Source organism: Anabrus simplex, chromosome 10 (genome assembly GCF_040414725.1).
Source record: "Anabrus simplex isolate iqAnaSimp1 chromosome 10, ASM4041472v1, whole genome shotgun sequence".
NCBI classification, from domain to species: Eukaryota; Metazoa; Arthropoda; class Insecta; order Orthoptera; family Tettigoniidae; genus Anabrus; species Anabrus simplex.
Genome location: NC_090274.1, coordinates 74971056 through 74986874, shown reverse-complemented (window position 1 = coordinate 74986874; position 15819 = coordinate 74971056). Strand labels below are relative to the sequence as shown.

The following is a 15819-nucleotide window of genomic DNA, read 5'->3' as shown; positions in this document are numbered from 1 at the left end:
CCATTTGCCAAATAGAATATTTTATAAGTTTGCACTTAATGATAGCACATCCAAACAATTCAAGAGGGTCCAATATGGAAGCAATTATTATGGGAATGCTTCCCTTAGTGATTTCCTTATGTGCATACTTCAATTTTATTTGAACTGAAACTCATCACATTTAGGATGCCAAAGAATACCTAATGTTTTAATAGCTTCATCCTTAGTGAGGTTACACCTTGACAAGTTTTCTCTATCATGTACAGGGACATTAGCATTGACATCCAATTTCTGAGATACACATGTGTACTAAAAAGCCAGGAAGAAATTTTTAACCGAAGCTCCTCAGCTACTTCAACTTAAGCCTACAAGGAATACAAAGCCTGCTCATTCTCAGCGCTCTTTTCAGAAACAGAGTCCGTCTGGCATTGCGCGTCTTAACCACTGTAGCACTAGCATAACACCTCACATCAGCACTCGCTAGCATTGTTAATGGGAGTTAAAACCAGCACAAATTTACATCTACACTATACTTCCTGTATATTATATACGTTACTGAGCAGAATGCAGTAGAAAATAATAAATGTTCACCTTTTACCCTTAGGATTTTAATTCAGCTGCGGATTTTCATTTCAGATAACACACATAACTGTCGAAATTATGCCCGGATTTTAAAATGATATAAGGTCTTCAGTAGCTATTTTACTACCGCACCATAGATTTTCAGTGAAAAGGAACGACTTTAACCATTTTCCTTTATATTTTCTTCTCATAAATTGTTTTTCTTCTCAAGAAGCATTCTCGGCGATACTCATCTGTCATGCTATCAGCGTAGATAGTGACAGAGGGGCGCACAAATTAAGCAGTATTTTTCTGCTTAGTTCCTCAGGATGATCACTTTTCCCACACTGCAGTTTGGGATATTTTGCAACATGTTGCAACAGTACTTCGGTTAATGTTTGTGCTATTTTTGGACTGCCCAGCCTTACCGATAAAATTTCGTCCGTTACTTGCCCCAGACTGATAGGCAGTGAAACAAAACTTGGCTTTGGATACTGAGACCACCTCTGTCTTTGATTTTTAATAATGACGTTAGTGGAGATGGACTCTGGATACTAATAATTTCATCAACACACTCTTGACATGGCATGTGATCTTCGACAACTCTTACCAAGTACCTTCCAATATATGCCATTGCAAAACACGACACACAAACACATGGTGCTCGGGCACGGCCATGAATCGAAGACAGTCAGTGGATTCAATTCACAATGCCTTATTTTCAGGGATAATGCTTGTTGTTCAAAAGGGTCCAAAATCCATGTCACTGAACCTTGCAATATTATTAATTACTGGTAAAGCAGAACCATGGCCTTCCGCCTACAGTGGTACTAATCACAGCTATCGTACTCACGGCGTTCCTCTCAAGGTGGTAAAAATCACAGGTAATATAGACAAATGGCATGCCATACATAATGACACCACTCACAGATAACACAGGCCCACGGTGCTCCCCACATTAGGGTACTACTCACAAGCAATGCAGACCGATGATGTTCCCCACATAGTGGGACTAAGCACGGTCACTGACTACATCAATGATGATAATGATGATCATCATCATAATTCTGGTTTAAAGGTGCCTACCCGCTAGGTATCCAGACCCTCTTGGTACGATGTACAAAAAAATGAAAAGATAATTAAAACCTCAACATGTATTCATTGACAAGAATCTAAAGTAAATTATGATGAAAAATTAACATGAATTCAAAACAATCAATGGATCCAATTGACAATGATTTGATGACTTCACTACGCACGGTAGGATTAGAAATAACTTTAGGATAAAACATACAACTTAGCATAGAGTCACAACGCTCAATGCTGCATCAGCCTGTTTCCATTCCGGAATCGGCGTGCTTTCCTCGTTCTTAGAGCGAGTTTCCTACATGAATTTCAGATCATATAGCCAAGAACATCATCTTCAGGGACAGTAAGTTCGAATCCGCAGTACAGAAGATTGTTTTAATGTAGTTTCACATTTTCATAACAAGCTGGTTAACATAACGCCACTAGTGTGAAATTCCTCAAAGACGTAGTAGTGCTTGAGCTCCTCTTTATGGACAGAGTAGCGTATGACCTCTTCCTACTCAGTACTCATTTCTGTTACAAAACTGATTAAACCTCAGATTTATCTCTTGAACCTTTTAACAGGCAATAAAACTTACACCTTTATCGAATAGACCTAAATGAATTACTGTTAAAATTTATACTTCATTCATTCAGATTAAAATAAATGCCATCCTCACCACCACCATTAAGAAACAAACGCAGAATCTCTGAGTTCTGAGACAAAGATTTGAACCCCAAACACTACAGCAAAAACTACACTCATAGTCAGTTAGCAAACTGGTATTGATATAACCTTTTTTTTTTTTTTTTTTTTTTTGAGAATAGGTTCATCATGAGATTCGACTATTGAGTTGTATCACTATTCTAAACGAACTTATGTTTAAATGGTCCGCCTTTTCAATCCTATATTATGCAATGTGTATAGACTATATAGTATTGGAAAGGTGAACCATTAAAACAAGTTTCATTATTATTCTGATCAGTGATCACAATTCAATACGGATCCAAACCATGAAGTATTGTCCCCTTCAAAAGTGGAAATAATTTAATAAGGGAGAATGATTTATTTCATCAGTGAGTTGAAACATTATTTCGATCGCCAGGAGGGTGAGATTTTACACTCCCGTGCCAGCATGAACAAGCCGCCTGCGAACCGGATTTCCCAACCTACCAAGAGAACGAGGAAGCAGGGTGAAATTCCTGTTAGGTGTCCTACAGACACATGTGTGTGTGCCACGTGATCAGGCGGGCAGCGTGATTGAATCGATCAATAGTGGCAAGGTCGTGTGACGTGAAACTAGGGCAACCAATAAAAATGACAACCTTCACAGGAATGCAACAGATCCAGCAATCAGATATAATCAAGAGGCACACCTCCGTCTTAAGACAGTGAATTTATGGTAATTCCAAAGGAAATTTTATAGAGGGTTTTTACTTCTGAACACTTGATTTGAGCGTTATTCTGAATGCAGCTACGGTCGAGACTGGACGTCGTTTGCTTTACTGGGAGACTTTGCATTAGAGAAGGCACTATGGACTGAATAAACTGCAATTCAGGCATTTTAAAAACTTCTCTACGATTTATTTATGACTGTCATAAGTTAAGTGTCCATCTCCAAATTATTAAACATCGCGTGTGTATCCTGGACTATTGCTAATACTTTTCTTAGTTTCAGCTTTTCTACGAGAACTCAGAAGAAGGAAGGTCGTTGGTTCGAGCTCGCTTTAAGATGGCTATCCCTTTCCGAGATGAATCCTACTGTTTCCTGTGCACCTTCATCTCCTCCATGAGTCACTAATTATGTAAGGCGTCGGACATGGGCAAGACTTTGTTCGATGGAAGGTGACGTGACCACGTACTAGGTCATCAGCCAGAATCCAGTTAACACCAGCCACATGGGTATTCTTTAAGAATTCATCTTTCTATCTTTCTGTAAAATGTCTGTAAAACGTAGCCTTACCTTATTCATTTAGATTTTCTATTAGTTTAGCAGTAGTTTGACTTTTCATTTTTCTTTCCTCGGTGGGAGGTAGTTTGTGCTCTGGAATAAATGTGTATTCGGTTCTATTAGTTAGAGATAAGAGTGAATGTCATCGAGAGAGACCTCAACTGTCCTAAAAATTTAAGACGGCAGGAGAAATAAAAGTAAATGACCTCCGCGTTAATCTTGAATGATTTTGAAATAGTTTGAAAATTAATTGAGACAGATTAGGACAATGTTCTAGTGTTTTTCTGAGTGTCAAATTTCATTCTACGATTATACGACATTTCTGTGGACTTGAGTTCGTTTAGAGTCATCTGAATAATTTCGTACGATAGCTTTGCAAGTGTGATTAGGCACGGTCAATGAAGATAATAATAATAATAATAATAATAATAATAATAATAATAATAATAATAATGAGTAAAATAATTAAACCTAATTACGGGCTAAAATTTGAATAAGGTCATGGGTTTAATGTTGGTTTGTTCTTGGAAAGAATTAACGTGTGCTCACTTTATGTAAAATAGGCCTGGAAAATGGCATCCTCCGGACGGAGTAATGATGAATTATACGTATATTTTACTGTGCTGTTAATTTGATTATGACTTGCAGATGGACATTATATTTTGTGTGATAATTTATGCATCCATTAGAGTCATTTTTTGGAAGAAATGTGTCACTGGACATGATTTCTTCGAGCTTGAGCGCAGATCAATCGAGAGCCACGATATAGTAGGAGAATAAGAACAAATGCCGCAACTCATGTACCGTAAGCGCGTATTCTAATATTTTGACCTGTGCTGTAGGTATTTTACCTGCTTATTTTGAATGATTTCTGTTTAAAGGACTCCCTTGAACATCGTTGTATAATTAGTTTCTGCACAAAAGTGATAACCTCAACTCTACCACGTCCTAGATCGATACCTGGAATATACATGATATTGTCATCTAGAGAATGATTTCCCTAATTTGGAATAAATCCAAAAATTAATAATAATGGGTTAGTGTTCGTGTAAATAATATTGTAATATTGTCGTGTACCTATGTGTGAATGTGTGATGTGTGATTTGATTATATTCTGTGTTTTGTGAATTTTCTTGAATGATGATGTTCTCCACTACGCGCGTCAAATTTTGACCGATTTACGTCATTTTCGCGTGTCCGTGATTTGATGAATTATGAATCTTTAGAAGATTTTATTATAATTTAAGGTAGATTAAGATCTTATTCACTAAAATAAATTGACTAAGAGAAGGCAACGTCCGTGGATTGATGTCACGAGGCTGAATTTATAGTTATTGTACAGTCACTTATTGCATAAAAACGAGTAACGTTTAGGTTGACATGAGATCAAATAAGAGTTAATTATGAGAAGTTCAGTCACTTAATAATTATAAAAATGAATTGATTGATGAAGGGAAAGTCTAAGGAAGACTTATTGACCACAATTTCTTGAATTAAACATTTTTCAAAAATTTTAATAAGGGAAAGAAAATGATCATTTTCTTGTAGAATTAAGCGAGATCCAGAAGGAATATTTTAATTTAAGCAATTTAATTATCATGGAGTGAGTGGTACCAGATATTATTCGATTTTCAATCCAGTTCATAGTAAATTAATGATCCCTATTATTATTATTATTATTATTACAGACGAGAACATTCGTTGAGCTTTAATTTGATCAAGATTCCATATAGACGATAGCACGAGGAGAAGAGATTTTCAAAAATTAACCCCAGATTTTGTAAATTTAATTGTTTATTGGAAGAGTGATAGATTTTAATAAATGTATAAAACCTATTTTAGCTTCTTTTCATTTGTCGCTAGTCCTTCATCTATTCCTGCCTTTAAAATTTTCTGCACAGCCGATAAGCGAACGGTCTACCTTTGAGACTCTCGCTCACCGGCGAGCTGAGCCCGGCATGATGGGGGCAGTATATATCCTGTGATACTGCGTAGTACGGCAAAGCAACCATGAGCTGCGACATAACTTCAACAGAAACCAACAGAGAGCACCATCAGTAAGATATATACTACCTGGGGAAAATCTTCCGGAAATTCTACACCATCACCACCACCATGAGGACAACAAATTGCGATGGAGGAGAATGCAGGGACGCAGGCTACGAGCCTGGAAGACAGTGATTCTCCAAACCCAAATCATTGCACATAGCTTGCTGTTCCTCCAGGAATAAATCCCAATTGCATTGACTGGCAGAACACACACACCACTATAAATCAGGCGGCACATCAGATCTCAACGCCAGAGTGACATTCTAGCACAGTTCCATTTACCAGCTGCGAATCGCTCGTTGATATTTATGCCATTGAATATCAGGAGGTAAGCAGAGGCAGCAAAAAACCTGCACTGCTCACACAAAGTACAACGCAGTGGCACAACAACAAACACTGGTCTTCCTGCCCATTGTGCATACACTGGTCTTCCTGCCCATTGTGCATAGTGAAGATGGCAAATATGAACCCGGATATCAACCACTCACTCCCAATCCACAACATAATCACCACGCTTCTGCCCAATACCACACGATATTATCTCCAAGAAATTCAGTACAGCAAAGATGGCCACCCCATCAAAACTTCTAGAAATGCATACACAGTCCTAGACAGCAAAATAGGACTGGCACATTTTGGACACATGCTGCAGCACAGAACCTGACTCAACAATGCGGCGCAACTAACCGCCTTTGCTTCCAGTCTTCACCTGGTCAGTGGTGACGAAGACAGTTGATAGCAGCTACACGGAGGACTGCCCAGCCTTACCGATAAAATTTCGTCCGTTACTTGCCCCAGACTGATAGGCAGTGAAACAAAACTTGGCTTTGGATACCTGAGACCACCTCTGTCTTTGATTTTTAATAATCTTAGTGGAGATGGACTCTGGATACTAACAATTTCATCAACACACTGAGACCATTCTGAAAATCATCACTATGGAGCTCCAGAATATTGTCCCATTCCAACGTCCTGATGTTCAGTATCAGATCCAGTATAGCGGCGCTATTGATCTTCCAGACATACTTTGACGGAACTTTCTCTGGGACGTGGACGCACTGTGCATTATTCCTCCTTGATCCTAGTCCACTGTTGTAGTGAATGAAGGTTTATTACATTAATGAGTGCTCATTAGGGGTCAAATGACTGCTGTCCCAATAGATGTCACGGAGGGGTAGCAATTAGTATTAATAAATCCATCCCTTCAAAAAACAATTATCATACTTTAAATGAATATATATCTGAAGACGTAAAAATAGAAATCACTATTGAAAATCAGATAATAGCCTAAGCATCAATTTATATACTTCTTGGCTATTCCCCACCTCAGAAATTTGTAGAATTTATTTTATTTACTCGAGTCAGAAGCATACAATAGAACTTTTTAGATTTGGTTTTACATTACAATTTAGTAACAATATAATAGAAGGAATTTTACACATATATGCCAAAATGGTATTAAATAGTCTTTGCCCAGAAGCGAGCAACTGCGACTGCATTTCCTTATGCCTTGAGCAAATCCTCCTCACTGCAAGAATCAGGGCAACACGAGCACTCACACAGATGCTTGGTAGCCTGCACCTCTCCGTATTCACATAATGGTGACACATCCAGTCTTTCCAACACCTGTTCTTAACCAGTTCAATGATCTCCATGTGATCGAGTCCAAGTTGTGTCCGGTCGGTAAGCATTCTGCCGGTTTTGTCCATGTTTGAAGATGACTTGTTCTGGCTGCCCACATTTTTTCTCTGGCTTTCTTTGGAGATGTTGACTGTAGGAAGCTGCTCCTAGATTTCAATCTAGGCTTTGATGGAGTGTGTCTGTGTAGTGGATGCAGCTCATTTTCTTCAACTTTTGTCTTTCGACATTTGCGGCAACTTCCCGGCGTATATCAGGATGAGCAATTCCTGCCATACAATACAGTTCGTCAATTGGAGTTGGCTTCAAACATCCAGTAATTAGTCTCGCAGTTTCATTGTGTGCCACATCTACTTGCTTTGCATGGACGGATTTATACCACACTGGGCAGGCATATTCGCCGGCGGAGAAGCAAAGTGCCATGGCAGAAGTACGGACCACCAGAGGTTCAGCACCCTAATTACTGCCAACAAGTTTCCGAATGATGATGTTATGGGCTGACACGTTGTATTTGATGTTTAGGCAATGCAGTCGGTAGGTAAGGGACCTGTCTAAGGTAATCCCAATCTATTTGGGTGTAAAACAGTGCTCCAGTTCGGTGCCTTCCCAAGTCACTTTCAGTTTTCTTCCTGCCTGTCTGTTTCGAAGATGAAAAGCACTGACCTGAGCATTTTGCGTGTTTGGCTTTAGGTGGTTCTTGTTGTAGTAGTCAGAAAAGGTTTCTAGAGCTCCTGTAAACATCTGTTCTGCTTCTTCAAAATCACTTGTCTGTACTGTTAAAGCGAGGTCGTCGGCATATATGAAACTTTTGGTTGCATGAGGTCTGGGCTGATCACTTGTATATATGTTGAAGAGTATTGGTGACAATACACTCCCTTGCGGTAAACCATTCCTTTGGGCCCTCCAACGGCTCTGACTTCCTTGGAATTCAACGTAGAATCTTCGGTTATGCAATAAGGTGGCAATCATTCTCGTGAAACCAAAGTCTAGGGTCAAGCTGTAGACCTTGTGAAGCTTTATGCGGTGTTGGACTGTATCATAAGCTGATGAGAGATCAATAAATGCCACTCCAGTGATCTGGCCCTTCTCAAACCCATCCTCTATGTGTTGTGTTAAGTGAGTTATTTGTGCTGTAAATTTCTCTGGGGTCTGAAGCCTGCCTGTTCAGGTATGAGTAAATTGTCAATCATTGGTGATAGGCGGTTCAATAGCAGCCTTTCAAATATCTTATAAAGATGGCACAATAATGAGATGGGCCGGTATCTCTTGGGGTCAGAAGGTTCTTTCCCAGGTTTCAAGATAGCAATTATCTTAGATTTCCTCCATATTTTCGGAATCTTGTTCTGTCTTAAGCAGTTATTAAAGAGTTCCACAAGCCATATCAGTGTTGCTGGTCCAAATTTTTTTTGCTCTATTCTCATATCATCAAATCAAGTTGCCGTGTTGTTCTTACATTGTTGTATGGCCTTTTGCAACTCATTTTGTGAAAATAGCTTTGAGAGCTCATTAGTTTCCAGATGTTCGTGTCTTTGAATCTTGGGTCCTTTACCTCGTTTGTCTGTTTTACCATTTTTCAAAAGCTGTTGAGATATTTGATTTGAAGATATGTTTGCATGGGATTTATTTTGCGTTGGATCATTACTTAGTCGACGCAGTAATCTCCATGACATATAGCTGCTTTTGCTCATGTCTAGCCCACCTATCATTTCTACCCACCGAGTTTTCTTACCTTCCGCCACAGACTGAGTAAGTTTTATAGCAGCATCTGATGTTTGTTCGCTGAAAGGGTTTCTTCCGAAGAGTTTAATGTACTCTTCTAACAAATAGATGCTGCCTTTACTGAGTACTGGAATGTAGTTGTTACGGATCCACATGGGATATTTTTACGAGATGACTCCTGAACGGCTGCTATAACATCATCATATGCTGCAGGACATAGATGTATTTTCAACCAAGGCTGTCTAGTGCCTCAGAAAACATATCCCAGTTTGCTTTCTTGAAATTGTATCGTCTTCTGAATGGAGCTATTTGTTGTCTTACGGCTGCAGTAATCTGACATACAATAGGTCTGTGTTAGGTATTTGGAATTCGGGAACCAATACTCTTGTGGCATTGTGAAGCTGCTTCTTCACTGGTGAAAATCAAATCAGGATTGTATCCTCGTTTCCAGCGTCCACTGTTAAAGGATGGTTGTAATTTACTGTCATGAATTGGATTCAGCCCACTGCATTACTGCTTCACCATTCATCATCATGGTTATATCCCCAAACATTACTATGACTACTGAAATCCCCTAAGATGAACGTAGTTTTCTGATTGTGGAAATTAGTTGGTTCCTTAAAGATGAATTTTGTATTAGGTGGTTTATATACTGAGGTGACTACACAGTTGTTCAGTTCAACACACAGGACTTCAATATCATCCTCCTGAGTACATGCCGTAGAAAGCACCGATAAGCCATGTTTAACAAATAATGCACTACCATATTGCCGATGGGGTCTTTCAATTACAAGGTTCATGCCTTGTACCTTAGGTCTTCTATGATATGTATCCCTATGGGTCTCCTGGATACACAATATATCACACTGGAAATCTTGACACAGATTATGGAGGAGTTCCTCATTTGGTCCAGATATTCCTTCTATATTTACTGATATAATGTTCAAAGTTGGTGTTGAAAAAGACCTTTTGTACTAGAATTGATGATCTCTAAAATTGCTTCTGAATTTGAAAGGATCTGCCGTCAGCATATTTCGTAACATAGTCTGACGTTGCCGAGGGAACGCCCGATTGCTACTCATCGTATTGTAATTGTATAATAGCAGTACTTACATCAAGATCACAAATATTAAAATTACTTCATATACACAACAACTAGCAATTTACGATCAATTATTACACGATATCCAGGGTGTGGACTTGTGACTTATCATTCCTTTCCCCCACCCGCCCTACATCAAATACGAGCCCTGCATTTCTGATCATCAGCCCTAGCCTAGCAATGAACCGTGACATCACCATGCTACCTTCAATGGGGAAATGACCATTCCCTGCTTTACTAACCATAAAAAAGTACTAACAAACCCATAGCAACATAACCGACGTCCCCAAAAAGTCAGACATTATACATGAACCTAATAGGTAGCATACAGACAAACAATATCAGAAATAATATGCAATACTGAACCACCTATTTCACAGAATGAATTACAAGATAAAGTTGAGAAATTAGAATGCCCACTAATTATTGTCAACCGACTCCACATTCCTCACCACACCTCTCATCTATGCTTCCCTAAGCACTCCAATTATTAAAATATCCCCATGAATATTACAAGGAATACCTTCGAAACTGTGACACAAATATTCAGGAAGAGAAGAGTTCGAACCCTTTTCTACTCTTCCTTCCGCGTTTGTAATTCCAACATGACTAATATGACTCTCATTTTTTTCATTTTGTCATCGGGATTCCATGGTCCCATATCTAAGTGGGAATCAAGCATGGTTCCAAAATAAGATCTTCATATGACTATACTATTTTCTCTGGAACCACCTGAGTTAAGACCGTCGAATGCCACACCTTATACAAACATGAGTTATTCTTCACATTAATGACATACTGTATGATTTGCAATTTTCTTTCAACAAGACAAGGATATAAATATTTTATGACTTACTTGATTCAAGTTGGATCATCTCTCATGTGACAACAACTGAGTTTCTCACCTTAGATATTAAAGAAATTTTCTTTATGATCTGATGCACCATAATCTCATTCCATATTTTTGTACCATAATTTTAACTTATTTTAAATCACTATTGTATGTGTGCCATGTGTTTTAAGTGTTTTTTTGATGTTTGTATTTTGTTTAATTGTACCACTGTCTGATGATGACACGTAATTAGTGCCGAAACTAGTATCACTCTTTTATGAACCGCATGTGATATAATTCATATCAATAAATTAATTCTGAAAACGTGGACCCAAAATACCTTTAATTCACCGACAAACATAAAGCAATCCCACCCCTATTATCTAATAACGCGTAGCAAATTTACACTTAGTGATTATAAAACAATGACTGACATTTTTGCAGTTCATTATAGAGTAATTTACTCACCATCTTCCAATCCCAATATCTACCATCCTCACCATAATGCAATATTGGAATATCCAGGTATCACACAAAATCCTCTTCACCTTACCTTTGAATCCCCTCCAGCTCTTGACTCCCAACATCCCCTAAATGCTCCTATTACAGTCTAAGATAAAAAAGACGCACTCAGGACTAAAAAGAACACTGCTCCTGTACTAGATAAAATTATTTACCGACGCATAAAAGAAGCTCCACATCCCTTCCTACAACTCAAAAATGAAGTATACACCATAATTCTCCATACTGGATTATTCAACATTCCAGCCTCCAAATTGGGAACATGCCAAACTTTTGCCATATTGAAAACCCCAAAAACTGCCATCCCAATTAAATTAATGTTATGTTGTCGCACCTATCTAGAGACCCTCCTCATTAACACACCAGTTCCTGTCCTCAGCACTCCACACATGACCACGTTTTTCATATCTACGTATCCATCACAAAATATTTACCTACAAAAATATGCGCAGCCCTTACCAGTCTTGATGTTGAGAATGCCTATATATATAGATATCTAAATTCCATCATCTTCTAGTTCTAATAACAATCACCTATTTCCTAGACAAAATCAGTATCCAAAACACATTTACCTACACCTCTACAATTAAAACAGGTGTACCACAAAGTATCCCACCGTCACCACTTTTGTATGTCCTTTTTTGTATCAATATTACCCAACCTATACCCCCACTTTCATTGCGTCAGTTTGCTGAACATAGCAATACTAGCTGTGGAATCCAATAACTGATCCTTGCAATCCCGTCACCAAACCAATTTAAATGAACTCGAACAATGGCTCAATCTCTAACAAATCAAAATTAATGTCAGCCAAAAAATGTACAATTTATTCGTAATCGAAAATGTAGATGCCATCCCACAAACAAACGCTTTCTAACCTTAAATATTAAAACCTTTGCTCTAACGACCACTCTTACCTACCTCGGCATAATGTTTAAAAATTATTTTCAATGGAATGTACATTTGGACCAAATTTATAAAAAGGCATCCCACAGGATTCACCTCATCCCCTGACTGTTAGGTCAAACTTGGGAATTAAAAGTCATACAAATCACACCTCCTACCAAGCATCACTTTCCGCTTCCGAGTCAGACCACAGATAAATTTAAACTCAAAATGGAATTATGGATAAATACAGATCGCACACCTCTGGGAGAGGTCCTCCTTGTTTTTTTCGTCAGATATTGTGACAACTTGCCTTATTCACAAGGAGAATAATTTGTTAATAATTTTATGACATCAAATGTATACTGAAACTTAATATATATATATATATATATATATATATAAAGGCATGTAAGTAAAATATAAAATAATTATATTTAACGTTGTTTCACTTCGAGAAAAACAATGTTTTCTGTTCTGTTATTATATTTACGGTGATTCAGTACTTAAACAAGAAAATTATTTTTATTTCTGACAACGTGTTTTACAAGAGCAGAAGAATTTTTTAATTTACTTCCATAAAACATGTGAAATTAGCACACCATGACTAAATCAAATATCTGTAAATGTAATTAGCCAAAGAGTCCATTTGTTAGACTGATGGCTCACTCCCATAGTGGGGAGAATGAAATAACTATTAAACTAAAAAGATTGGTTCACCTCTCATTGCCTCCCTCTGTCCTTAGGAAAATGCCGACCATGAAACAACCTACCCTGGGTTCTATTTGCAAAGATTGTGGAAGAACCTTCCCCTGGGGGTACAACAAGTGTGCCATAAGATGTCGTGTAGTGCATTCTTTTTCGGTGCAAACACTGTAAAATTCTGTTCTACAACCCTTCCAATGGCAAACATCATGAAGAAGCTTGTAGTGTAGCATCATCGAGAAAGGAGTTTAAAGAGCTCAAACGTATTCTATCAGATAAGTATTTATTTATGAATAGTAAACCTCTACAAATTATTTCAAACTCTACTTCATTGTCTCGATTTACAACAAGTTCTGTTGCTATGCTCACATCTCAAGAGGAAGAGAAGCAAGATAAAGAAGGGGAAGAGAAAGACGATCTGAATGTTATTTACCATCAGAGTTTTTAATTTTATTTCATTGCCTCAGCCTACTACAGTACATGTTCTATCGCAGTGCAAACATCTAAAGAAGGAGAGCAGCAGGATGAGGTACAAAATGAAGAAGGCAATGAAAAAAGAAGACGAAAGAGAAGGTCTGAACACCTTTTTACCAACAAAGCAAGTTAAATACATTTCTCTACATATCAACTGTCTGCACGTAGTCCGAAATGTTAACAACAATCCTCAGTTACCGTATGTAGACGTAAGATCCCAACTTACTCGTAGAACGCTGGTAACAGGTAAGAGCCAATCAAGATTGTCACTACGCAGAGTATGAAGGAGAGATTCTAGAAATAGGGCAAGAATTACATTGTGTTGGTTTTACTGAGTAATAGATTTTACAGTACAGTCAGTACAGTAGCTTTCTTCTTTCTTGTAGCATACAGTACACTATAATGTTGCAGACTCTTCAATAACCTACATCTCTTACAGTGTTATCTCCAACTCTATCTGTAGAATAGGTCTCAAGCCTGGAAACACCCGAAATAGTAGGCTAGCTAAAATGATAGTTTAGGGGAAAGTATAAAATATAATTCTTGTATGACAGCGTTAGTAGCCGTTCTATCAAAATGTGCTACATAACTAAAGATGTAAAACATAACATTTCTAATCATTTCTGGCCGAGCTTGAGTTTTCAAGTTTTGTATACGCTATATTAACACAGATATTCATGAATATAAACTTAACTGAGTTGTAAGGAGATAGTTCGATAAAATGTAAAAGACTTGTAATGCACACCTCATTAATCCACACGTTTTAGTCAATGCTCATTAGCCCACACTCATTAGTAACTGCTAATACGCCCTTGCTCAATTGCCCCCTGATCATTTGCAATTGCTTATTAGAGCCTGCTCATTAATTCATGCTTAACTGGCCCTTGCTCATTAGTGACTGCTCATTGCTGATGACCACGCAGTTTTCAACAGTCTTACCCCTCATCTATGCAGTTTACCAAACTTGGAGGACGGATGGGTGTTTATACCATATTTAGAATTAGATGACATTTTCTCAGCCTAAGTTAGTCTATAAAAATTAGATATGGCAACATGGCAATGGCTGAGTAGTGGGTGTGTGACGGTAGTGCTCCTCAATATTTTGTGATTATGGTGGTACCTAGTCTGAACAACAAAGTGATACTGTGTGCCGCTGGATTACTAAGGTTAGAAGAAATCATCTACGTATTGGATAGTTATTACATCTTAATTCGTGATGTTTTACCGGTCAAGTTTAAGTCATTTGAGGAAGAATCTGTGTATATAAACAATGAGGTGAAGTGCTACCAACTTGAACATATTTCCAAAGAGTAGTGAAGTGCAGTTACACTGAGCATACACAATCGATTTCTATATCGATAGTGATACTATTCCTCACCACCATGAGCTCTTGTGTAGCATGTCAGTAGCAAGGTCAGTCTAGGAAGGTCTGGTCACGCTACCACAATCCTTTGCGGTGGCGGCCGTATTCGGTCTTAAACATCATTGTTATGTGGGCGCGGCCGACGTGATGATGTGAGTTTTTACTGTCATTTTGAAGGACAATGGAATACTGTGCCGCACAAAATTGACAAAATAAGACAACTGACGGAATTAGACTGTTTCGCTGCCCAAGAGATAAGCAATGGAAAGCTCAGTGGGTACAGAACTGTAGGCGTCGCAAATGGCAGCCTACAAATAATTCCGTCTTGTGCGAGGTTAATGAAGTTATACATTCGTATTATTCCTGAATAATAATACAGTTATATGAACGATGTTTTATAATTGTGGGTCTTATTATGTATTTGGTATTACTCCAGCCCGGTCGACAATATATTTCGAACGTTATAAGTGGACATTAATGAAATCTTACTTGGAGTGCGTCTCAGAGTAGAGATGTGTTCATAGCGATATTCAGGAACCCACCATCCCGTCCCAAGAAGTAAATTTACTTTTATAACATAATGAAGAATATTACACGCCATTTTCATTTCTGAAGTAGCTACTTGCACTCCTATTGGCCAATGTAAAGTGGCACGCGATGTCGTTCCCGTCAATAATGTTAAACATAATCCGTTACCAAACCCCGACCAATATGTTTTTTCTTTGCTAGGGTCTTTACGGCACACCAACATAGATAGGTCTTAAGGCGACGGTGGGAAAGGAAAGGCCTAGGAGTTGAAAGGAAGCGGCCGTGGCCTTAATTATGGTACAACCCCAGCATTTGCCTGGTGTGAAAATGGGAAACCACGGAAAACCATTTTCAAGGCTGCCGATAGTGGGATTCGAACCTACTATCTCCCGGATGCAAGCTCACAGCCGCGCGCCTCTACGCGCACGGCCAACTCGCCCGG

General features: G+C 38.4%; 1 protein-coding gene across 1 annotated transcript in view; it reads right to left on the bottom strand.

The window, feature by feature from the left end:
* The window catches only part of LOC136882153 (zinc finger protein 480-like), a 297571-nt gene that overhangs the window by 233132 nt on the left and 48620 nt on the right, over nt 1-15819 (bottom strand). The gene's annotated exons all lie outside the window — the stretch shown is intronic.